The sequence below is a fragment of the Scyliorhinus canicula genome, chromosome 2 (genome assembly GCF_902713615.1).
Source record: "Scyliorhinus canicula chromosome 2, sScyCan1.1, whole genome shotgun sequence".
Taxonomy (NCBI): domain Eukaryota; kingdom Metazoa; phylum Chordata; class Chondrichthyes; order Carcharhiniformes; family Scyliorhinidae; genus Scyliorhinus; species Scyliorhinus canicula.
This window is the reverse complement of record NC_052147.1, coordinates 283,980,564-284,006,424: the sequence shown is the minus strand read 5'-3', so window position 1 is coordinate 284,006,424 and position 25,861 is coordinate 283,980,564. Positions and strand designations below refer to the sequence as shown.

The following is a 25,861-nucleotide window of genomic DNA, read 5'->3' as shown; positions in this document are numbered from 1 at the left end:
TCTTTATGTAAGTCAACTTCTACTGGCCAACTTCATTGGTTGATCACAGGAAGGAGTGTAGCAGATGAGTTGGTAATGGTGTCAGACTGGAATTTACTGTCTTTTTCAAAAAGACTTAGGACAATAACCTTTACAAAAATTGCTCAATACGTAACAGCAATAGAAGCATGCACACGACAATAGAGGAATATTTTTGATTGGTCAAGTTCAGCTGTGACTACCTAATACACTTGTAGCACATTTATGTGCGTGCTTTTTTTTAGCCAGCATTAAACTCAATGGAACATTTATCCCAATAGTACTTTATAATGTTGGTTACAGGCAATTTCTCACTGACTCTCATGAGTAGAATTGCTCATTTGTACCTGAGATTTAAGGGTTAGATAAACAGTGCCACAGTTCAGTTAAAATACTTCAGTGTGAATTCTACGATGAGCAACTCACCTCCTGACTCTGCAAGGATTGTTCATTATCTACAGGCAAAAGCCCAGACTCTGATGGAATATCTTCCCATTACCTGGATGAGTTAACTCCAACAAATTCTCAAATTTCAGAACCATCAGCATGAAGTAGCCCACTTGATTGGCATCCCATCCACCACTTCCCTCCTCATATTGTGCAGTGTGTATCATCAATATTATGCACTGCAGCAACTCACTGAGACTTCTTTGACATTACCTTTCAAACCTGCAACTACTACCACCTAAGTGGACAAGGACAGCAGACACATGTGAACATCACCACCTTCAAGTTCCTCTCCAGGTCACAGCCATCCTGACTTGGAATTATATCGTTGTTCCTTCACTGTCGCTGAGCTAAAATTCATAAATTCTTTCCATACCAGCATTATAGCTATATCAACATCAGATCACAGTGCTTCACAGATCACAGGGGCTGGTTTAGCTCACCAGGCTAAATCGCTGGCTTTTAAAGCAGACCAAGCAGGCCAGCAGCACGGTTCAATTCCCGTACCAGCCTCCCCGGACAGGCGCCGGAATGTGGCGACTAGGGGCTTTTCACAGTAACTTCATTGATGCCTACTCGTGACAATAAGCGATTTTCATTTTCATTTCAAGAAGGCAGCTCACTACTACTTTCTCAGGGCAATTAGGGATGGATAATAAATGCTGGTCTTGCAAATGATGCTACATCACATGCCAGGATCTATTGCTTGGAAGCATGTGAAACTCAGCTAATGGCAAGAAAGCGAGTGGGTCTGGGGAGCAAGCGGGCCCTCAGGCGAGCCTGGGAGTCAAGAAATAAAGACCTGTATTGTAGTTGCTGTGCCTGTAATACTTTTATCTCATTGTTGCTTGAATAAATCACTTTTTGTCTCATGCTATTCCACATCCCAAGGGCAAGTAAAAAAAATCAATCACAAAGCAAAGAGAGAAAATTATACAGCAATCTCTCTAATGCAGAAATCTAGGCCACTTCTCCCGCCTGAGCTGAATTGCACTAGTTTTACAATCCCCTTGCGATCGTACAGCAGGATGCAATTCCTTGCCATACAGATTTATGGATGGCGTGGAATACGAGATGCTTGGGGGAATCCCGATAAAGGGCAGATTCCTGCAGCGGGCACTGCAGATCGGCTCCGCCGCCCCCTTCCCCCCCCACGTCTGGATTGCCTACAGCCAAGTATGGGAATGACCCGCCCACCACTCACCCGGTACCCTGGATAGGGGGAGCCCCCACAGGAACCCCATCCACAGACCTCTTCCCCCAGAAAAGAGACCCCTGTGTGGAAGCTACAGGGCAGACAGAGGCTGTGGGAAGCATTATAGTTTTAGTACTTACCTTGCAGCTCCACGTGTCCATTCCTCCAAGGAGAGCGCTGTGCTTGTGTCTGGATCCCAAAGATTCACTGTCTCCAATCCATTTATGGCTTGAGTAGAGCTTTGTGATTGACAAGTTGTAAAAAAACTTCTGCTGCTTTGATCCATTCATCTCCCTGCACACATCAGTGGCCTAAGTGGTGAAACCCCAATATTTGGAAACATTGCCCACAATAAAAGATAGGTGAATGAAGTGAAATCACACACTTCAGTGATTGGAATGCACTAAGTGCAACTTACACCTCTTTGCTGTGGGCAATGTTTAGAAAGATTAGGGTTTCACCACTTAGGCCACTGAAGCAAGGTAAGTATTACAGCTGTTATGGTTCCCACAGCCCTTCTGGACTGCCTTCAAGCTTCCAGACAGGAGTCTCTTTTGTGGTCTCTACAATCTGTTACTGATTGTAACCTCAACCCCACATTCCTGCCTACCTCCGATAAACTTTCACCCCTTATTAATCAAGAAACTATCTAGTTTTTCCTTAAATATTGAATATGGCTCAGATTGAATGAATGTAAATCTCTGTCGATCAGCTCTAACAGTCTTTCACATCATGAATGTGGTCCAGCAATACATGCTGCCAATTGTATGCAAGCTTGGAATATACAACAACCTTTCATTTGAAATTAGTAATGTTACACAAGGGGTGGAACGGTAGCACAGTGGTTAGCACTGTTTCTTCACAGCTCCAGGCTTGAGGTTCGATTCCTGGCTTGGGTCACTGTCCGGGCGGAGTCTGCATGTTGTCCCTGTGTCTGCGTGGGTTTCCTCCGGGTGCTCCGGTTTCCTCCCACAAGTCCCGAAAGGCGTGCTGTTAGGTAATTTAGAGATTCAGAATTCTTCCTCTGTGTATCCGAACAGGCGGCGGAATGTGGCGACTAGGGGCTTTTCACAGTAACTTCATTGCAGCGTTAATGGAAGCACACTTGTGACAATAAAGATTATATTATAAAATGATCTAGGGCGCGATTATAAGTGTCATTTTGGACGGGTTTGGCAGGGTGTTTCACGCCGGCTGTAATGGCGAGATCACGGCCTATTCATCTTACATCATGCAAAATGTGAGCCCCCAAGTGAATCTCTCCATGCCTGACTCCCTCACTATCTGATCTGTCCGACTCGCGCTGCAGCTGCTAACAAGGGGGGAGCTGCTTTCAGCTCCCTCAGCACTCATTCCAAGTCAAGACACTAGGATGTCAGGGCGGAGAACTGCCTCTTGCTTTGGGGATGCCGACCTTGGCCAGGCTTCTCGACGGAGTGGACGAGAACCGGGGCATCCTGTTTGCCTGAGGTGATTGGAGAACCAGCAGTAGGGTTAGCAATGCTAGGGTGGTGACCACAGTGGAAAACCTGAAGCACAATGACCGTGTCTGGAGTGGTGCTCTCTAAGGCGTTGCTCAGACTGTGATGACCATGGCTGAGGGCCTTGACATCATGTCCACAGTGCCTGAGGGACATGTTCCAGACGCAGGTGGGCATTGCCAAAGCACTCCAGAGCTTGCTCAGTCACTGAGGACCATCGCTGAGGGCATTGACACTATAGTGCAGACAATAGGAAGCCTCCAGGACTGGCAATGCCAGATGATTCAGAGGCTTTTGGAGCTCACTCCAGCTGCCCCTCCATTCCAGGGAGTCAACCAGGCCTTATGGGCCACCCTCTGGGAGGAGGAAGCGTAGAGCTTAGCCTTCTATCAAGGAGACTAAGGCGGTGACTAGTTCTTGTGAACCCCCCCCCTCCTGACACCTGCGCATCTCAAGGGCAGCGGATAGAATAGAGTGGCTGGGCAACACCTGTGACACCAGTAAGTCGGCCGGGGCACTCCAGTTCCAGGCCCTCCAAAGGATATCCACCAAGGGCATCAAAGGCCATAGGGCGTGGAAAGCAGAAGGCTGCCTCCACACCTGATGTAAATCCAGGGGACACACCTAGATGTAGCACTAAACCATGGAGAATCAAGAGTGAGAAGCAGTGAACAGGCGCTGGTGAGGTCACTGTCCATAGCTCGGGGGAATGGAAATCTGTCACATTCAATGTTCACCATAACAACATTTCACATCTGATACATATAAAGCCTCTGTCGCTTTAATCTTCACACCGGGCCTGGCCCCACCCTTACTCCCTGTCCATGAGGACGTGGCACAGGTGCTACACTGTCTCTCTGTTCAGACGCAGTCTTTTGCTGCATATGCTGTCCGTCAGCACATTGAAGGACCAAAAAATCCTGTACACCCTGCCACATCGTTAGCCTCCCCTTCTGGCCCCCTCCTCAGCCTGATGAGCGGCCGGGTCTTGAGGGTGTGCTGCCCCCCTGCACATGTGGTGCTGCTTTCAGCCTGTGTTGGTCTTGCAGTCTTCTTCAGTGTCTGCCTGTCTCGGCTGCGACAAACACAGCGAAGGCAGGTTCCACAGGCTTGACTCCAGCAATCATTTTTGTATCTGGGAGGAACTGGAGGAGAGAGATCGATAATCAATTAGTCTTCCATTACAGGACCCTCATATATCCCAAGTCTCCCCCACCCTTACCATTACTGTCCCGCCTTCTCTCAGAATGCGACCTGCAAGCCAGTTCTGTTGACAAACCTCAGTCCCGGCCAGAACAGGAACCCCAAGACCCCAAACCTCTGTCAGCAACATTAGGGAGGTCATGCTCAGCTGTCCTCCACTTATCCAGACCGTGGCCATGCGAGGATCCCAGTGCTCAAGGCCTGCTCTTCAGTGTTTGATTGTTGATAACTGCCTCTACGGTGCTGACGTTACTAGACTACAGGCACGCTGTTCAGACATCATTTTGATTTTATTTTATTTATTGTCACATGTATCGAAGTACAGTGAAAAGCATTTTTCTGAGGCCGCGGGAACGTACACAGTACATACATAGTAGACAAAAGAATCATCAACAGAGAACATTGACAAATGGTACATCAACAAACAGTGATTGGTTACAGTACGGAACAAGGGGCCTAACAAAGAAAATACATGAGCAAGAGCAGCATAGGGCGTCGTGAATAGTGTTCTTACAGGGAACAGATCAGTCCGAGGGGGAGTCATTGAGGAGTCTTGTAGCTGTGGGGAAGAAACTGTTCCTATGTCTGGATGTGCGAGTCTTCAGACTTCTGTACCTTCTGCCTGATGGAAGGGTCTGGAAGAAGGCAAAGCCTGGGTGGGAGGGGTCTCTGGTAATTCTGTCTGCCTTCCTGAGGCAGCAGGAGGTGTCGACAGCATCAATGTGGGGATGGCAAGTTTGTGTGATGCGTTGGGCTGAGTTCACCACAGGCTGCAGTTTCTTGCGATCTTGGGCCGAGCAGTTGCCATACCAGGCTGTGATGCAGCCGGATAGGATGCTCTCCATCGCACATCTGTAGAAGTTTGTGAGAGTCAATGCAGACGTGCCAAATTTCTTTAGCTTCAGTAGGAAGTAGAGACGTTGTTGGGCTTTCTTGACTGTTGCATCAACGTGAGTGGACCAGGACAGACTGTTGGTAATATGGGGCTGGATTCTCCCCTACCCGGCGTGACGGAGGGTGCCGGCGTAGGGGAGTGGCGCCAACCACTCAGGGGTCGCGCCTCCCCAAAGGTGGGGAATTCTCCCCACCTTTGGGGGCCAGCCCCGCGCCGGAGCAGTTTGCACCAGAAGACTGGCGCAAACACCCGGCGCCGTCGGAAGCGGGGCTGGCCTAAAGGCTTTCGGCGGTCGGCGCATGCGCCGGCAGTGACGTCAGCCTGCCGGCGCATGCGCGATGCGGGGTTCTCCTCCACGTCCGCCATGGCGGAGCGGAAGGAGAAAGAGTGCCCCCACGGCACTGCCCCGCGGAGTGAGCGGGGGGCCCGGATCGCGGGCCAGGCCTCTGTGGGGGCACCCCCCCGGGACCGATCGCCCCCCGCCCCCCCAGGACCCCGGGGGCCCGCTCGCGCCGCTGAGCCCGCCGTTTCAGAGGTGGTTTAAACCTCGGCGGCGGGAGAAGGCCTCCCAGCGGCGGGACTTCGGCCCATCCGGGCCGGAGATTTGAGGTAAGTTTTTTTTAAAATGAAATCCCGCCGGCGCCAGCTGTTTTCACAGGCTGCCGGCGGGATTTGCACAACGCCGGTTTATGACCTGCGGGAGAATTGAAAAACCTGCGGGAGCGGAAATAACGCCGCTTCCCGCCTATTCTCCGACCCTGCGTGGGGTCGGAGAATTTCGCCCATGATTTCATTTATTATTGTCACATGTATTAGTATACAGAGAAAAGTATTGTTTCTTGCATGCTGTACAAACAATGCATACCGTACATAGGGAAGGAAGGAGAGACTGCAGAATATAATGTTACAGTTATAGCAAGGTGTAGAGAAAAGATCAACTTAATACGAGGTAGGTCCATTCAAAAGTCTGATGGCAGTAGGGAAGAAGCTGTTCTTGAGTCGGTTGGTACGTGACCTCAAACTTTGGTCCCTTTTTCCTGACGGAAGAAGGTGGAAGAGAGTATGTCCCGGGGTGCGTGGAGTCCCTAATTATGCTGGCTGCCTTTCCGAGGCAGCGGGAATTATAGATAGAGTCAGTGGATGGGAGTCTGGTTTGCGTGATGGACTGGGCTACATTTCCGACCTTTTGTAGTTTCCTGCAGTCTTGGGCAGAGCAGGCTCCATACCAAGCTGTGATACAACCAGAGAGAATGCTTTCTATGGTGCATCTGTAGAAGTTGGTCAGGGTTGTGCTGACATGCCAAATTTCCTTAGTCTTCTGAGAAAGTAGAGTCGTTGGTGGGCTTTCTTAACAATAGTGTCGGCATGTGGGGGTGGACCAGGGTAGGCTGATGGTGATCTGTACACCTAAAAACTTGAAGCTCTCGACCCTTTCTACTTGGTTCCCATTGATGTAGACAGGGGCATATTCTCCACTACGCTTCCTGAAGTCGATAACAATCTCCTTCGTTTTGTTGATATTGAGGGAGATTATTGTCGTCGCACCAGTTCACCAGATTCTCTATCTCATTCCTGTACTCTGTCTCGTCATTGTTTGAATTCCGACCCACTATGGTGGTGTCATCGGCAAATTTGAAAATCGAGTTGGAGGGGAATTTGGCCACACAGTCATAGGTGTATAAGGATTATAGTAGGGGGCTGAGGACACAGCCTTGTGGGGCACCGGTGTTGAGGATGATAGTGGAGGAGGTGTTGTTGCCTATCTTTACTGATTGTGGCCTGTGGGTTAGAAAGTTCAGGATCCAGTCGCAGAGGGAGGAGCTGAGGCCAAGGCCACGGAGTTTGGGGATGTGTTTCGTAGGAATGATGGTGTTGAAGGCTGAGTTGTAGTTGTTAAATAGTAGTCTGACATAGGTGTCTTGGTTATCTAGGTGTTCCAGGGTAGAGCGCAGGGCCATGGAGATGGCGTCTGCTGTGAACCTGTTGCAGCGGTAGGCGAACTGTAGTGGATCAAGGCAATCCGGGGGGGCTGGAGTTAATTTGTGCCATGACTAACCTTTCGAAGCACTTCATGATAATGGATGTCAGAGCCACTGGATAATAGTCATTAAGGCACGCTGCTTGACTTTTCTGACCTAAGGAAGGAGCAGTGCTTCGAAAGCTAGTGTTTGAAACAAACCTGTTGGACTTTAACCTGGTGTTGTAAGACTTCTTACTGTGCTCACCAGTCCAATGCCGGCATCTCCACATCATTACTTTTTTCTTGGTACAGGGATGATGGTTGTCTTCTTGAAGCAGATAGGGACCTCATATTTTGGTAAAGAGAGGTTGAAGATGTCTGCGAATACCCTCGCCAGCTGATCCGCGCAAGACCTGAGTGCTCGTCCGGGTACCATCCGAGCGAGTCACTTTCCATGGGTTGACCGAGAAGACTGCTCTGACGTCTGCAGTGGTGATCCCAGATACAAGTTCATCCACGGCTTCTGGCGTGGAGGGCTTGCTCTCGCTGCCCTCTTGATCAAAGCGGGCATAGAATGCGTTAAGCTCATCAGGGATGGGTGCGTTGGAGCTGACGATTTTACATGCCAGCACCTTGAGGGGCTGGTTTAGCTCACTCAGCTAAATCGCTGGCTTTTAAAGCAGACCAAGCAGGCCAGCAGCACGGTTCGGTTCCCGTACCAGCCTCCCTGGACAGGCGCCGGAATGTGGCGACTAGGGGCTTTTCACAGTAACTTCACTGAAGTCTACTCGTGACAATAAGCGATTTTCATTTCATTTTCATTTCATTTTCATTGTAGCCCGTTATGTCTTGCAGACCTTGCCATAGATGGCGGGGACCCGTGTGGCTAGCCTGGGACTCGAGCTTGGTCCAGTACTGTCTTTTGCCATCTTTCATGGATTTCTTTAGATCATATCTGGCTTTCTTGTAGAGGTCAGGGTCGCCTGACTTGAACGCCTCAGACCTAGACTTCAGCAAGCAGTGGATATCCCTGTTCATCCAGGGTTTCCGGTTGGGAAACACGTGGATTTGGTTCTTTGGCACACAGTCTTTTACACACTTACTAATGAAGTCAGTTACTGTAGTGGCATACTCGTTCAAGCTGGTCGCATAGTTTTAAATACTGACCAGTTCACTGACTCTAAGCAGTCCCATAGGAGATCATCCGATTCGTCAGACCAACAATGCACGAATTTCTTTGACGGATTCTCCCGCTTCAGTTTTTGCCAGGAACTTAAAGCTATCGACCATCTCCACTTTGGAGCCATTGATGAAGATGGGAGTGCTATGCTTCCTGAAGTCGATGATCAGTTCCTTGGTCTTTCCAACATTTAGAGAGAGGTTAAAGGCTGCAGGACATCCAGTCCACTAATCATCTCTCAAACAGGGCGCCTGTGCCTTCGAGGAGGCACTTGGGAGTTCAGGAGACTGAAGTGCTCGCACAACCAACAAAGCTAATTCCTCCTTTGAATAGCCTTCAGCTGTGAAGCTAGAGGCTGTTCACAGTCAAAGGGAATTAAATTGACTTTTATCAGCTGTGGCTGCCCCTGTTATGGGTCTCCACAATATTTAAAGATGGCTTCAAGGCCTCACTGATGCAAAGTCCCTCATAACCCTCCAGCCCGGGGGGACCCCCGACCTGGACCCCCCCCATTCCTCCTGAAAGCCGCCCCCCACACCCACCCATCCCCGAGCTGCATGCTGGTAAATGGAAATGTCTACTCACTTCCTTATTTACCCTGGATAAAAGCAAATTACTGCAGATGCTGGAATCTGAAACGAAAGGGAAAATGCTGGTAAATCTCAGCAAATCTGGCAGCATCTGTAGGGAGAGAAAAGAGCTAACATTTCGAGTCCGATGACTCTTATGTCTGATGTCTTATTTACCCTGGTAGCCAGTGTGCCAGGTTCCCATTTTTGTAGAGGAGCACTAAACGACACTCGCATGGACTTCTCGCTGGAGAGTCAGGTGGCTCCCAGGAGGTGGCTGCATTTGAGTTCAATCTCGCTAATGAGATTGAAATGAATGCAAATTAGGCTTAATGAGCTGCTCGCCATCTGAAGTGCGCAGGGTGAATTGCAAAATGGATTGTGCCCAGCACGAATGCTGATGTGAAGCGAACGGGAAATTGCTGGAAAATCTCAGCAAGTCTGGCAGCATCTGTCGGGAGAGAAAAGAGCTAACGTTTCGAGTCCGGTGACTCTTTGACAATTTCCCTTTCGCTTCAGATTCCAGCATCTGCAGTAATTTGCTTTTCACGAATGCTGATTTGGGCCTTTCCCATGATGCAGCCGGCGCTCCCAGATCAGCGCTGGGCACAACGTGGTGAGAAAACCGCTTCCCTAAAGTGGGAAATGCAAAAGGTCTACTGGTGCAAAGTGCAGTATTTTGTCTCTGATTAATGGGACAATTCAGACAAACCTAAGACCCAGTTACATAACTGGATGGGATTTTGAAGGATCAAAAGGACTGCAGCAGCTTAAAGGGGATGTGAACAAGGTTCATGATGCACGCAGGCAGGGGATGTAAATAATTTCAAATGGGTGAGCATAGTGAATTCACTAGCTTGAGCGCAATGCACTTAGGGCGAAATTCTCCGCCCCCCACGACGGGTGGGAGAATAGCGGGAGGGCCTTCCCGACATTTTTGCCGCCCTCCCGCTATTCTCCCACCCCCCCGCCGAAGTCCCGACCCGAATCGCTGCCGCCGTTTTTTTACGGCCGGCAGCGATTCTCAGCTGTTAGATGGGCCGAAGTCCCAGCCCTTTCCGCCGTTTTCACGAAAGGCAAACACACCTGGTCTTGCCGTTCGTAAAAACGGCGTCACTAACTCGCTTTTTATAACCATGGCACCGATTGGCACGGCAGTACCACGGCCGTGCCAAGGGTGCCATGGGCCCGCGATCGGTGGGCACCGATCGCGGGCAGCGGGCCCGATGCCCGCGCACTACTTGTCCTTCCGCCGCCCCGCAGTATCCATTCGCGGGGCGGCTGAGGGGCAACCCGGCCCGCGCATGCGCGGGTTTCGCGCAAAAACGCGATGACGTCACCCGCGCATGCGCGGGTTGGAGTCTTCCAAACTGCGCATGCGCGGCTGACGTCATATGACGCGTCAGCCGGCGCTAACTCCGGTAAGCGGGCTTAACGATTTTCGTTAAGCCCGTCTTGCCGGAGCCTACGGCGTCGGGCTGCTAGCCCCGACCGGGGACCAGAATCGGTCCCCCGTCGGGAAGGGGCGCGCTGCCGTATAACCCGCCCGGGTTTTACGGCAGCTTTACGATTTCTCCCGTTTTGGGAGAATCTCGCCCTTAATGCTTGAAATGCACATCTCTCTGATGTGGTCATTGTTTACAAACATTGGGGTTTGACCACTTAGGCCACTGAAGTGTGAAGGGATATGAATGGATCAAAGCTGTAGATGCTTTGTATAAGCTGTCAATCATTGGCCACCCCTTTTTTTTATTCGTTCATAGGACGTTGGCATCGCAGGCTGTGCCTGCATTTATTTGCCCATTTCTAATTGCCCCTGAGGGGGGCGGTTAAGAGTCAACCCCATTGCTGTGGATCTGGATTCACATGTAGACCAGACCAGGTAAGGATGGCAGATTTCCTTCCCTGAAGGACATTAGTGAACCAGATGAGATTTTACGACAATCGACAATAATTTCATGGCCATCATTATACTTCTAATTCCAGATTATTAAATTATTGAATTCATCATCTGCAGTGGTGGGATTTGAACCTGGAACCCCAGAGTACACTGGGTCTCTGCATTAATAGTTCAGTGACAGTATCACTACGCCACCACCTCCCCATAAAAGTTGTGAATGACTTGCAGCTAGTAGAGCCATGGAAACCATATGCAGGCACAGCTGCAAGGCACTTGGAGCTGCAAGGTAAGTATTACAGCTATAATGCTCCCCTTGCTCTCTGATGAGCCATCAATTGCACGTGAGACGAGTTGCTGTACAAAGGTTAGGCTTTAATAAGCTAGAACTTAACCCTGCGGTCGACTACAATAAATGGACGACCGCCGGGCGTTCTGACTATTTATACCTCGGTATGGAGGCGTGGTTAACTCAGCCTCTCGACCAATCGGAGAGCCGTCATATGACTGGTCTCAACCAATCGGTCGCGAGGCACATGACCGACCAGGGCCAATGGTAAGCCGGTGTTCTGCACCAATGGCAGACAGCTATGCAAATCATACCACCACACTCTCTAGCTCCCTTTTCTTGTGGGGAAGATATGTGGAGGGGGTTCCTTTAGGCAGGGGGTGCCCCTATTACAGGGGTACCTGGGGGGGGGGGGGGACAGGGACATCCCCTGATTACAGGGGTCCCCTGGGGCTGATGTTCTCATATTACAAGGGCTAGCTGGGACCTAACCTAAAAGGGGCGATCCTTCAAAACAGAGATGAGGAGGAATTTCTTCAGCCAGAGGGTGATGAATCTGTGGAACTCTTTGCCGCTGAAGGCTGTAGAGGCCGAATCACTGAGTGTCTTTAAGACAGAGATAGATAGGTTCTTGATTAATAAGGGGATCAGGGGTTATGGGGAGAAGGCAGGAGAATGGGGATGAGAAAAATATCAGCCATGATTGAATGGCGGAGCGAACTTGATGGACCGAGTGGCCTAATTCTGCTCCTATGTCTTATGATATAGTTCTAAGTGTGGCATGGTGTAGGCCTTGCAGGTGGTGGCGTTTCTATGCCTCTGCTGCCTTTATCACTTTTGCTTGTAAAGGTCATGCGTTTAGAATGTGCTGTCGAAAAGATCTTTAGGAAGTTGCTGCAGTGTATCTTGTAGATTGGACACATTGCTGTCACAGTGCGTCACTGGTGGAGGAAGTGAATGCTGACTGAACGTGGTGCATGGAGTGTCAATCAAGCCAGGCTGCTTTTTGTCTTGGATAGTACCCAGCTCCTTGAGTGATGTTGGAGCTGCATTCATCAAAGCAAGTGGAGAGAATCCCATCAAACGCTCCTCCAGCTGTGCTTTGAAGATGGTGGACTTTGGAGAGTCAGGAGGTGAGTTACTCACTGCAGAATTCTGAATCTCTGACTTGCTCTTGTATCCACAATATTTATATTACATATTTATATACCTCTTCATTCACCTGAGGAAGGAACAGTCCTCCGAAAGCTAGTGTTTGAAACAAACATGTTGGACTTTAACCTGGTGTTGTAAGACTTCTTACTGTGCCCACCCTAGTCCAACGCCGGCACCTCCACATCATGGCCACAATATTTATATGGCTGACCCAGTTCTGTCTCTGGTCAATGGTAATCCCCAGGATGCTGATCGTGGGGATTCAGTGATGGTAATACCATTTGATGTCAAGGGGAGATGGGTGGATTCTCTTTTGTTGACAATGGTCATTGCCTGGCACTTGTGTGGTTCTATGTTTTTAGAAAATGCTTTAATGAAGCATTTGTAATTTTCACAGTTTAACATATTAACATCTCTTAAACAACCGCACAGGCCGACACAGGCAAAGAAAGAAAAAACAACCTACAGAACACCCCCTACTCCCCTGCTCTATTCCCTAGCTGCCCGTAAACTATGTTTTCTGTCCCGTTGTAACATTGCCATGCCTCCGATTTTCCTCCCCCAACCCACTTTTTCCTACCCCCCTTACTGCTGACGTTCAATTTTCCTTGAAGTAGTCTATGCACAGCTGCCATCTCTGGGCGAACCGTTGATTTGATCCTCTCAAGCAAATTTAATTTTCTTCAGATTGGGAAAACCTGTCATATCGCTGACCCACACACCTGACTTTGGGGGCTCTGAGTCCCTCCATTCCAGCAAAATCCGTCTCCGGGCCACCAGGGAGGAGAAGGCCAGAACATCGGCCTCCCTCCTCCGATACCCTAAATATTGCCAATTCTGGACTCAGAGTCACCCTTCCTTCCAGGACCTCTGACATAACGTCCGCAAATTCCTGCCAGAATCCCCTCAATTTCGGACATTCCCAAAACATATGTACATGGTTCACCGGGTTACCCCCACATCGCTCACATCTGTCCTCCACCTCCCGTAACAGCCTCCCCGAACAGGCGCTGGAATGTGGCGACTAGGGGCTTTTCACAGTAACTTCATTTGAAGCCTACTCGTGACAATAAGCGATTTTCATTTTCAAAGAACCTGCTCATCCGGGCTACCGTCATATGGGCCCTGTGGATCACCTTGAACTGGATTCAGCTAGGTCTCGCACAAAACGAGGATGAAATGACTCTTCAGGGCTTTTTCCCACAGCTCAATTTCTATTTCTCCATCCAGCCCCTCTTCCCACTTCCTCTTCACCTCCGTAATGGGGGCTCCTTCCCACTCCATCAGCTCCTTGTATATCTCCAACACCCTCCCCTCTTCAACCTCTGTTTTTGGACATCACTTTCTCATGTAACCCCCTCAGGTTAGCGAGGAAAGCCAGGAACCTGACTCCGGACAAAATCCCGTACCTGGAGATACCGAAACCTGTTCCCGCCCAGCAACTCAAACTCCTCCTCTAATGCCTCCAAGCTCGGGAAACCCTCCTGAATGAATAGGTCCCCAAATCTCTCAATCCCTGTCTGCTGCCATCCCTTATAGCCCCCATCCAGCCCTCTCAGAGCAAACCAGTGATTGTTACAAATCGGTGACCACACTTGACACCCCCTCCAATCTCATGTGCTGCCTCCATTGCCCCCACACCCTAAGGGCTGCCACCACCACAGAGCTCGAAGAGTACCGAGCCAGCGAAAACGGCAGGGGCGCCGTCAGTAAAGCCTCCAAACTCGTACCCTTACAGGATGCCACTTCTACTCGCTCCCACACCGACCCCTCCCCCACTACCCACTTCCTGACCGTCGATATGTTGGCCGCCCAGTATTGGTTAATAAAGCTCGGGAGGGCCAAGCTCCCCTCTCCGCAACCCCGTTCCAGGAGTGCCTTCTTTACTCTTTTTACCCGCCCACACAAAACCTGATATCGCCATGTTCATTTTCGTGAAAAAAGCCTTTGGGATAAAAATCGGAAGACATTGGAAAAAGAAGAGCAGTCTCGGAAGGACTGTCACCTTTACCGCCTGGATCCTCCCTGCCCGTGTCAGTGGGAGCAGGTCCCATCTGCGAAAATCCCTTTTCATTTGATCCACCGCTTTGCCCAGATTTAACTTATGAAGCTGCCCCCAATCCTTAGCCACTTGAATCCCCAGATATCTAAAACTCATCTCAACCACTCAGAACGGCAACTCCCTCGGTCTCCTTTCCTTCCCCCGTAGCTGGATCATGAACATCTTGCTCTTTCCCATATTTAACTTGTAACCTGAAAATCTCCCAAATTCTCCTAGTATCTCCATGATTTCGGCCATCCGCCCCCACCAGGTCTGTGACATAGAGCAACAAATCGTTCGCATATAGAGAGACTCTGTGCTACACCCCCCCCCCCCCCCCCGCCCCCTTCACTATCCCCTGCCAGGCATTTGATGATCTCAGGGCCATTGCCAAGGGCTCTATGGCCAGGGCAAACAGTAATGAGGGGAGCGGACACTCTGCCTTGTCCTTCTGCAGAGACTAAAATACTCTGACCAGACTTGGTTGGTTCTTACATTTGCCACTGGAGCCTGATATAACAACCAGACCCAATCCACAAATCCCAGTCTGAACCCAAACCTGCCTAAAATGTCCCATAGGTACTTCCATTCCACCCGGTCGAAAGCTTTCTCCGTGTCCATGTCTACTACCAGCTGAACATCGGGCCCCTCCGCTGGCATCATTATAACATTAAAAAGCCATGTAATATTGGACGTCAGGTGCCTGTCCTTCTTAAATCCCGTCCGATCTTCCCCGATCACCTCCGCAATCCTCTATTCGAGTGGCCAAGATCTTTGCCAGCAATTTAGCATCAACGTTCAACAGAGAAATTGGCCTGTACAATCCACAGTTCTCCGGTTCCTTATCTTACTTCATAGAACATATAACATTACAGCGCAGTACAGGCCCTTCGGCCCTCGATGTTGCACCGACCCATGAAACCACTCTAAAGCCCATCTACACTATTCCCTTATCATCCATATGTTTATCCAATGACCATTTAAATGCCCTTAATGTTGCAGGCAGGGCATTCCACGCCCTTACTACTCTCTGAGTAAAGAATCTATCTCTGACATCTGTCCTATATCTATCTTCAGGATGAGAGAAATTGATAGAGTTGGGGGGAGTCCTCCCAGCTCCCGAGACTCATTAAAAATCTTAACCAGGAACGGCCCCAGCAACCCAGAGAACTTTTTATAAAATTCCACTGGGAATCCGTCAAGTCCTGGGGCCTTACCCGCTTGCATCGCTCCCAACCTATCTATCACCTCCCCGAGCCAAATTGCCCCCCCCCCCAGGTCTTCCACCAGCTCCTCATCTACCTTCGGGAACTCTAGCCTCTCTAGGAATTGATTCATACCCTCCTCCCTGGCTGGGGGTTCCCACTCATAATCGACTATAAAATTCACGGAACACGTCATTAACCGCCCCCGGGTCTATCACTACTTTCCCTCTCATATCCTTTATTTTCCCTATTTCTCTTGCTGCCTCCTGCTTCCTCAGCTGATGTGCCAGCATCCTACTAGCTTTCTCCCCATATTCATACATTGCCCCTTTTGCCCGCCTCTGCTGTCCCTCTGCCTTACCTGTGGAAAGGAACCCAAATTCCATTTGGAGTCTCTGAGGCTCCCTCAGGAGCTCCTCATTCAGAGACTCCGCATACCTCCTGTTCAGGGCCATGTTGAAGTCACCCCCCATAACCAGCCGGTGCGAGTCCAGGTCAGGGATCTTTCCCAGCACCTTCCTAACAAACGCGACATCGTCCCAGCTTGGGGCGTATATATTTACCAGCAACACTGCCATTCCCTCCAGCTTCCCACTGACCATAATAAATCGACCCCCCGGGTCTGCCTCTATCCTCCCCACCTCAAATGCCACCCTGTTGTTAATCAGGATGGCCACCCCCCTTGTTTTAAAGCCCAGTCCCGAATGGAACAGCTGTCCGACCCATCCCTTCTTCAATCTGAATTGGTCTCCCAGCTTCAAGTGTGACTCCTGTAGCATGGCCACATTCGCTTTTAACAGTCTCAGGTGTGCGAACATACGGGCCCTTTTGACCGGCCCATTCAGTCCACGAACATTCCACGTAAAAAGTCTGGTGGGGAAGGCTCCCCTGTCGATCAGCCATGACCTTTCCTAGGCCAGCCCTTAGCCCATACCCTGCACCTCCCTTGGTCCGCCCCTCTTCAGCTACCGCCCTCTGCTCTCCATCTCCAATCCCCCAAATGTCCCTTACTCGCCAGAGGTCCCCCCCCCTCCCCCCGCCCTTACTCCATCTCTCCTTAGCTCTCCCCCCACTTTGCTCCTGTTAACTAGCTATCCAGCTAGCCTAGCAGCTCTCGCCCCCGGCGCCTAGTATTCGACCTCCTGCCGGATCTACTCCCCGCCCTCTTAACATTAAGTTCTCAACACAATAACATCAAACACAGAAAGCAAACAAACAATCCCCCAAGGCCCAGGCGCAGAGGCCCAACCCCCTCCCTTAACAGAATCCTATCTATCCCATCACCTTCAAACAGAACCAAAATAATAGAAGAAAAATCAAACAGGGTAGGAAAAAATTATGCATGCAAAAACTCAACCATCTTTTTTCCAACAGAAGAGAAAAAAAACATCGCAACTCAAAACCCTTTTCACTGCAATTCGGTATACACAACAAATCAAAATCAAATCAAGCAGAAAAAACCCTTCCCTTCCCGAAAGTCGCAATTTAAATTACAGAATTGAAAGGTTGAGACTTTCCAGACAGAGAAAGAAAGAACTGCACGAAACTTCACCCCTCCCTTTCTTATAAAAAACTCAGTCAACCACAGTTTAGGTTTTAAAGTCCTCATGCATCCACCAAGTTCTTGTCCTTCATAAAGACCTCCACCTCTTCCGGCAACTTTGGAAAAACCCAAGGCTATGTTTAAAAACACATTCTTCAAACATTGGGAAGAAGTGATGACAGTGTTACATGAATCATAATTGGGGGTGGGGGGTGGATTCTCTGGTTCCTCAGCTGTGTGATTCTCGGCAGCAGAATTCTCTCTTTCTGCCACTGGTCAATGGGATTTTTCATTGAAGCCACCCCATGCTACCAGGAAACCTGCAGGCGGGGATGGACTGCCAGCAGGAAAAGAGAATTCCAATGACCGGAGCATTGCGGCCTATGTCCACCGACAATATATTATTATGGTTGATGGAACCATCAATTCAGCGAACACGTGTAGTTGGATCTGAACAGAGGCTTTAATACACTTACAATAGAGCCAGCCTATTCGTCGTTGAACCTCAGGTGAAATGGCAGGCTGGCTCTAAGGCACTGATCTTTATACATCGGTCCCAGGGGGAGGAGTCCTGATCAGAGCCAAGGGAGGAGCCCAGTACAAACTCTCGCGTACTCCCAGAGCGACTCCCCCTGGTGGTCGGATAGTGCAACTGCACTTATAATGGGTAGATAACGAACATATATACTTGGAGTGATATTGGCAACTATATATAGTGTGAATCACATTCACCACAATGGTGACATTAAGAGTTCTTGGCTGGTGTTACAGACAGTGGGGGGATTAATTTAAATAGCTCTCATTTCTACTCTCACTACCCGTCCATAGATTCCTCTTTATAAGTATTTTTCTCAAGTCTTCAGTTTGGAGTATTCCAAACCACTAATAATAATTCCACAGCAACTCATGGTAAGGCATAGGATTCTCCGTTTGGGAAAGTGTTGCCACCGGGATTGAATTTCATAAGGCTCACATTATTGTTGGGGGCAATATTCAGAAAGCGAGTCGGCACATGCAAATGGACCTGCACTTGGCCTACGTAAATTTCAAGTAATTCCCATTCCCACTGGTGTGGTGATTTGCTGAGTTTGGGATTAGTGCTGGAGAGCCTGACAAGCTGGAGCTGCTTATAAGAACTCCATTTCCCAAACATTCTCATTCTAGCCAAGGAATTGGCTCCACGGTGACCTGTCCTCAGACTCTCAGAGACTGGGCTTGATCGAATGTTGGATTGGATTGGATTTCTTTATTGTCACATGTACCGAGGTACAGTGAAAAGTATTTTTCTGCGTACTGCTCAAACAGATCATTTAGTACATGAGAAAGAAAATAAAATAAAAAGAAAATACATAATAGGCCAACATAAGGTACACAATGTAAATACATAGCAACCGGCATTGGGTGAAGCATACAGTGGTGTAGTGTTAATGAGGTCAGTCCAGAAGAGGGTTGTTTAGGAGTCTGGTAACAGCAGGGAAGAAGCTGTTTTTGAGTCTGTTCGTGCGTGTTCTCAGACTTTTGTATCTCCTGCCCGATTGAAGAAATTGGAAGAGTAAGCTGGGTGGGAGGGGTCTTTGATTATGCTGCCCGATTTCCAGAAGCAGTGGGAGGTGTAGATGGAGTCAATGGATGGGAGGCTGGGCTGTGTTCACGGCTCTCAGAAGTTTCTTGAGGTCCTGGGCCGAGCAGTTGGCATACCAGACTATGATGCGGCCAGATAGGATGCTTTCTATGGTGCATCTGTAAAAGCTGGTAAGGGTTAATGTGGGCAGTTTCCTGAGGAATTATAGGCGCTGTTGTGCTTTCTTGAAGGTAGCGTCGACGTGGGTGGACCAGGACAGTTTTTTGGTAATTTGCACCCCTTGGAATTTGAAGCTGTTAACCATCTTCACCTCAGGCCCGTTGATACAGACAGGCGGGTGTACAATACTTTGCTTCCTGAAGTCAATGACCTGCTCTTTAGTTTTGCTGGCATTGAGGGATAGATTGTTGTTCTTGCACCACTCCACTAGTTCTCTATCTCCCTCCTGTATTCTGACTCATCGATATGCAAGATCCGACCCACTATGGTCGTGTCGTTAGCAAACTTCTAGATGGAGTTGGAACCAAATTTTGCCACGCAGTCATGTGTGTACAGGGAGTATAGTAGGGGGCTAAGAATGCAGCCTTGCGGACCCCCAGTATTGAGGACTATTCTGGAGGAGGTGTTGTTGCTTATTCTTACTGATTGTGGTCTGTGAGTCAGAAAGTCAAAGATCCAGTTGCAAAGTGATACATAGATACATAGAAGATAGCAGGAGGAGGCCTTTTGGCCCTTCGAGCCTGTTCTGCCATTCATCACGATCATGGCTGATCATCCAATTCAATAGCCTAATCCTGCTTTCTCCCCATAGCATTTGATCCCATTCTCCCCAAGTGCTATATCCAGCCGCCTCTTGAATATATTCAACGTTTTAGCATCAACTACTTCCTGTGGTAATGAATTCCACAGGCTCACCACTCTTTGTGTGAAGAAATGTCTCCTTATCTCTGTCTGAAATGGTTTACCCTGAATCCTCAGACTGTGACCCCCTGGTTCTGGACACACCCATCATTGGTAACATCTTCCCGCATCTACCCTGTCTAGTCCCGTTAGAATTTTATAAGTCTCTATGAGATCCCCCCTCATTCTTCTGAACTCCAGCGAGAACATTCCCAACCTAGTCAATCTCTCCTCATATGATAGTTCCGTCATCCCTGGAATCAGTTTGTTAAACCTTTGCTGCACTCCCTCAAGAGCAAGAACATCCTTCCTCAGAGGAGACCAAAACTGCACACAATACTCCAGGTGTGGCCTCACCAAGGCCCTGTACAATTGCAGCAACACATCCCTGCTTCTGTACTCGAAACCTCGCGCAATAACGGCCAACATTATTGGAGTGGGGCTGGTTTAGCTCACAAAGCTAAATCGCTGGCTTTTAAAGCAGACCAAGCAGGCCAGCAGCACAGTTCGATTCCCGTACCAGCCTTCCCGGACAGGCGCCAGAATGTGGCGACTAGGGGCTTTTCACAGTAACTTCATTGAAGCCTACTCGTGTAAATAAGCGATTTTCATTTTCATTTCATTTCAACATACCATTAGCCTTCTTTACCGCCCGATGCACCTGCATGTTTAACTTCAGCGAATGGTGTACAAGGACACCTAGGTCCCGCCGCACACTTCCCTCTCCCAATTTACAACCATTCAGGTAGTAATCTGCCTTCCTGTTTTTGCTTCCAAAGTGGATAACCTCTCACTTATCCAAATTATACTGCATCTGCCATTGATTTGTCCACTTGCCACAACCTGTCCAGATCTTGCTGTAGGGTCCCTGTATCCTCGTCACAATTCACTCTCCCACCTAATTTGGTATCATCTGCAAACTTTGAGATGTTACATTTTGTTCCCTCATCCAAATCATTAATATATATTGTGAATAGCTGGGGTCCCAGCACCGATCCCTGCGGTACCCCACTAGTTACTGCTTGCCAATTTGAAAAGGACCCATTAATCTCTACTATTTGTTTCCTCTCTGCCAACCAGTTTCTTATCCACCTCAATACATTTCCCCCAATCCCATGCGCTTTAATCAAGCACAATAATCTTTTATGCGGGACTTTGTCAAACACCTTCTGAAAGTCCAAATATACCACATCGACTGGCTCTCCCTTGTCAACTGCACTGGTTACCTCTTCAAAGAATTCCAACCGATTTGTCAAGCATGATTTCCCCTTCATAAATCCATGCTGACTCGGACTGATCCTGCCACTGCTTTCTAAATGTTCTGCTTTATAAAATCCTTGATAATAGATTCAAGAATTTTCCCCACTACCGATGTTAGGCTTAATGGTCTATAATTTCCTGTTTTGCCTCTACCTCCTTTTTTGAATAATGGAGTGATGTGAGCTACTCTCCAATCTGCAGGGACTGTTCCAGAGTCTATAGAATCCCGGAAGTTGACCACCAATGCATCCACTATGTCCAGACCCACCTTCTTAAGCACTCTGGGATGCAGATTCTTAGGCCCTGGGGATTTATCAGCCTTACAATCCCAATAATTTTCGAAGCAGCATTTCTAGAATAATATTGACCTCCCTCAGTTCTTTCCTCTCACTAAACCTTTCATTCTTCAAATTTTCTGGTGTCTGATTTGTGTCCTCTTTTGTGAAGACAGAACCAAAGTATGTATTCAATTGCTCAGCCATTTCTTTGTCCCTTATTATGAATTCCCCTGTTTCTGTCTGCAGGGAGCCTACATTTCTCTTTACCAATCTCTTTCTCTTAACATATCTGTAGAAATTCTTAGTGTCAGTCTTTATATTCCCTGCAAGCTTCCTTTCATACTGTACTTTCCCCTTCTTAATCAATCCCTTTGTCCTTCTTTGCTGAATTCTAAACTGCTCCCAATCCTCAGACCTATTATTTTTCTTGGCCAATCTGCATGCTTCTTCCTTGGATCGGATACTATTTCTAATTTCCTTTGTAAGCCTTGGATTGGCCCTCTTACTCATTTTGCTTTTGTGCCAGACAGGAATGAACAGTTGCTGTCCCCCAAGCGTTCCTTGAATGTTTACCTTGACTTTGGGGTCGGCATTTGCATTAGCAGTTAAAGTGTTGAATAAGACCATGGACGTTAGTAAACTATCGGCTGAAAAATGGAAATTGCGACGCACACCAGGGAAAAGGGGAAAACGTGCATCAAGGTGCTGAAGCAGAAGGAAGTGAAGGTATTGATTAAGAAGCACGAGGAGCAAGAAGCAAAATCTGAGCGTGAGATGAAAGAAAAGAAGCAAAAAGAGGAGAAATAGAACTACAAATTGATTGAGGTCCAGGTTCATGTTTGAGTAAAAAATATCCAAAATCCAGATGACTGCAGGTTCTTCAGTATGGAATAGGCCAATCCGGACACCATCCACCTTTCTTATACACTTCCGCACATCAATTGTACATGGACTAGATATTGCCGGATGGGTTTTTAAAATAAAGAATAAAGGCAAAAGAAAAGTTGGTATGGGTGCAGGGCACAGTTTAATAATAATAATCTTTATTGTCACAATTAGGCTTGCATTGACACTGCAATGAAGTTACTGTGAAAAATCACCTAGTCGCCACACTCTGGCGCCTGTTCGGGTACATGGAGAGAGAATTTAGAATGTCCAATTCACCTAACAAGCACGTCTTTCGAGGTTTGTGGGAGGAAACCTCCGCACAGATAGTGACCCAAGTGTGGCGACTAGGGGATTTTCACAGTAACCTCAGTGCAGTGTTAATGGAAGCCTAGTTGTGACACTAATAAAGATTATTATTGTTTTGAGATAGCCCTGCCCTGTCTTTCAGGTTCTCAGCCTATGCACTGGCCTGCTATCCATCCCTTTACTAGTCTTCTGAGAGAATCTTAGAATCCCATCGAGTCTGCACCGACCTTCTGAGTAAAGAGTATCACACCAGGACCACTCCCCCGCCCGAGCCCCATAACCCCACTTAACCTTTTGGCGCTAAGGGGCAATTTAGCATGGCCAATCTACCTAGCCTGCACATCTTTGGACTGTGGGAGGAAACTAGAGCACCCGGAGGAAACCCACGCAGACACAGGGAGAATGTGCATGCAGTCACCCAAGACTGGAATTGAATCCAGGTCCCTGGCGTTGTGAGGCAGCAGTGCTAAACACTGGGGTCCTTACCATGAGGCGGCCTGCTTCCTGAAGTCAATGACCAGCTCTTTAGTTTTGCTGACATTGAGGGAGATTGTTGTTGTTACACCACTCCACTATGTTTTCTATCTCCCTCCTGTATTCTGACTCATCGTTGTTCAAGATCCAACCCACTATGGCCGTGTCATCAGCAAGCTTGTAGATTGAGTTGGAGCCAAATTTTGCCGCATGTGTGTATAGGGAGTATAGTAGGGGGCTAAGTACGCAGCCCGGTATTGAGGACTAACGTGGAGAAGGTGTTGTTGTTTATCCTTATTGATTGTGGTCTGTGGGTCAGAAAGTTGAAGATCCAGTTGCAGAGGCGTTCCGGGAGTATGGAGGTGATGCGCTTCATATCAGCCTCTCGAAGCACTTCATTACAACTGTAATGTAACGCGACATATGGACAATGTAACGCGACATATGAACTGTACAAATGTAACGCGACATATGGATCTTCCCGGCTATCCATAGCTCTCTTGAGTAGCTGCTTCACAATGTGCATTGCAGATACAGAGGACTCGAAGTAATATGTTGAAAATCATAGCTCTGTGCGAACTCTAAACCATTCATGACTGCTAAAACATGGGCCATTGTCGCTCATGACAATTTGATGGTGAGCAATAATGTCTTTGGTATTCTTGATTACACACCTAGCTGATGAGTTTGCTAGTTGTACCACTTCTGGAAAGTTAGAGAAATAGTCGATCACTAACAGGTATTCTTTTCCTGCCAGATAGAACAGATCCATCCCCACTTTCTGCAATGGAGTCATAATTATTTCACCCATTTGCATTGGTTGTTTCTGTTGTTTGTACTGAACTTTCTGACAAGTTGCACAGATTTATATCATGATCTGAATGTCTTGATTGATACCTGGCCTGTATACGTTTCTCTGGCTTTTCGCTTACATTTTTCTATGCTTAAGTGCCCTTCATGAATCTTCATTAGAATCATGGACCGTAAAGATTGCGGTATGACAATCCTATTTTGCCAAAGCAAAAGAACCATTGGTATCACTTAGCCCTGCTCTGATGTTATAATATTTGCAACAGGGTCCTTTTGGCCATCAGTGAGATATTTTATCATCTTCTGTAAGATTTCATCCTTGATAGTTTCGTCTCTGATTAGTTTTGAATTCTCATCGGAAACTGAAATGGATTTTGTCACAAAATTCACATGGATTTGCACATCCTCATCCATACAATGTTCTTCCTTCATGTCCGGAGCACGAGATAGTGCATCAGCTACAACGGGATGTGTAGATGAGGTTAAAATCATACCTATGGAACTTCATCATCATACATTGTATTCTTTATGACATCTCGTTTAGATTTATCTTTACTATCGCCACTAGTGGTCTATGGTCAGTTTCCACTGAGAATGTTGGTAGACCATGCACATAATCGTGGAATTTGGTTTATCCATTTATCAAGCCCAAGCATTCTTTTTCTATTTGAGCATATCTGTGCTGTGTCAGTCATTGACCTGGAAGCATAGGCAATTGGAAGCTAATTTTCATCATTGTCTTCTTGCAATAACACTGCTCCCAACCCATCTTTCAACACATCTGTTGATATTTTTGTCTTCTTTGTAGGGCCAAAAAACGTCAAAATTGCAGCTGTTGTCAAAGCTTCCGGTAACATTCGCCACTCATGCTCATGTCTGTCAGACCATTGGTTCTTGATGGCTCCTCTTAAGCATGACGTTTTTGCTGCAAGATTAGGAATAAATTTTCCTGCGAAATTAATCATACCTAGAATTATGAGGACTCTTTTTTTTGTCTGTCGGACGTGGCATGTTCAATATCACCTTTATCTTTTCTTGGTCAGGTTGTACAACTCTAGCAGAAAGTTTATCTCTCATGAATGTGAAATTGTCGATAGCAGACTAGCATTTGGCATTATTCAACTTCAAACCATGTTTTTTGATGCTTTTCAGCACTTTGATAAACCTTTCGTCGTGCTCTTCTCTTGTTGAGCCCCAAACGATAATTTTGTCAACGTTTACTCTGGCGCCTGGATTTCCTTCTATGACATGTTCCATTGCCCTGTGGAAAATTTCAGATGCTGAAATAATAGCAAATGGCATTCTGAGAAAACAGTATCGCCCGAATAGAGTGTTAAAAATGCATAGCTTTGTGCTCTCCTTATCCAAATTGAATTGCCATAAACCGTGTGATGCATTTCGTTTGCTAAAGAGTGTCGCTCCTGACATCACACACGTAATTTCTTCTCTTTTCAGAATAGGATAATGCTCCCTCCTGATGTTTAAATTTAGATCCCGACGAACTTAATGCATTTTATCCTTGGTTCGAGCAGGAATCCACTGTCGAGTGCCCCAGCAACTCCGGACACACCCATACCCACCATCACAGCTTCCGAATTCAGATCGGACTTCTTGAAAGTGAACCCTTGAAAGGCGACGGGGTCCTTTGTCGTGAACTCAGAGCTTGCGCGGACCAGCTGTCATATGTGTTCGCGGACATCTTCAACCTCTCCCTACTCCGTTCCGAGATCCCCACCTGCTTCAAGAAGACCACCATCATAGAAGAACCAGGCAACGTGCCTCCACGACTATTGTCCGGTGGCCTTGACAGCGATCATTATGAAGTGCTTGAAGAGGTTGGTCATGAAGCACATCATATTCCCACTTTTCTCGATCTACTACAATTCGCATACCGTCGCAACCGGTCTACATCAGACGCCATTTCCCTGGCCCTACACTCATCCCTAGAGCATCTCGAAAACAAGGACTCCTACATCAGACTCCTATTTATTGACTACAGCTCCGCCTTCAACACCATAATCCCAGCCAAGCTCATACCAAAGCTCCAAAACCTAGGACTTGGCTCTCCACTCTGCAACTGGATCCTTGACTTTCTGACCAACAGACCACAGTCAGTAAGAATGAACACCAACACCTCCTCCACAATAGTCCTCAACACCGGTGCCCCGCAAGGCTGCGTACTTAGCCCCCTACTCTACTCCCTGTACACACACGACTGCATGGCAAAACTTGGTTCCAACTCCATCTACAAGTTTGCTGACGATACGACCATAGTGGGCCGGATC

General features: G+C 48.0%; 1 protein-coding gene across 3 annotated transcripts in view; it reads right to left on the bottom strand.

Moving 5' to 3' along the window:
- The window catches only part of LOC119962211 (vimentin-like), a 216,909-nt gene that overhangs the window by 3,918 nt on the left and 187,130 nt on the right, over nucleotides 1–25,861 (bottom strand). The gene's annotated exons all lie outside the window — the stretch shown is intronic.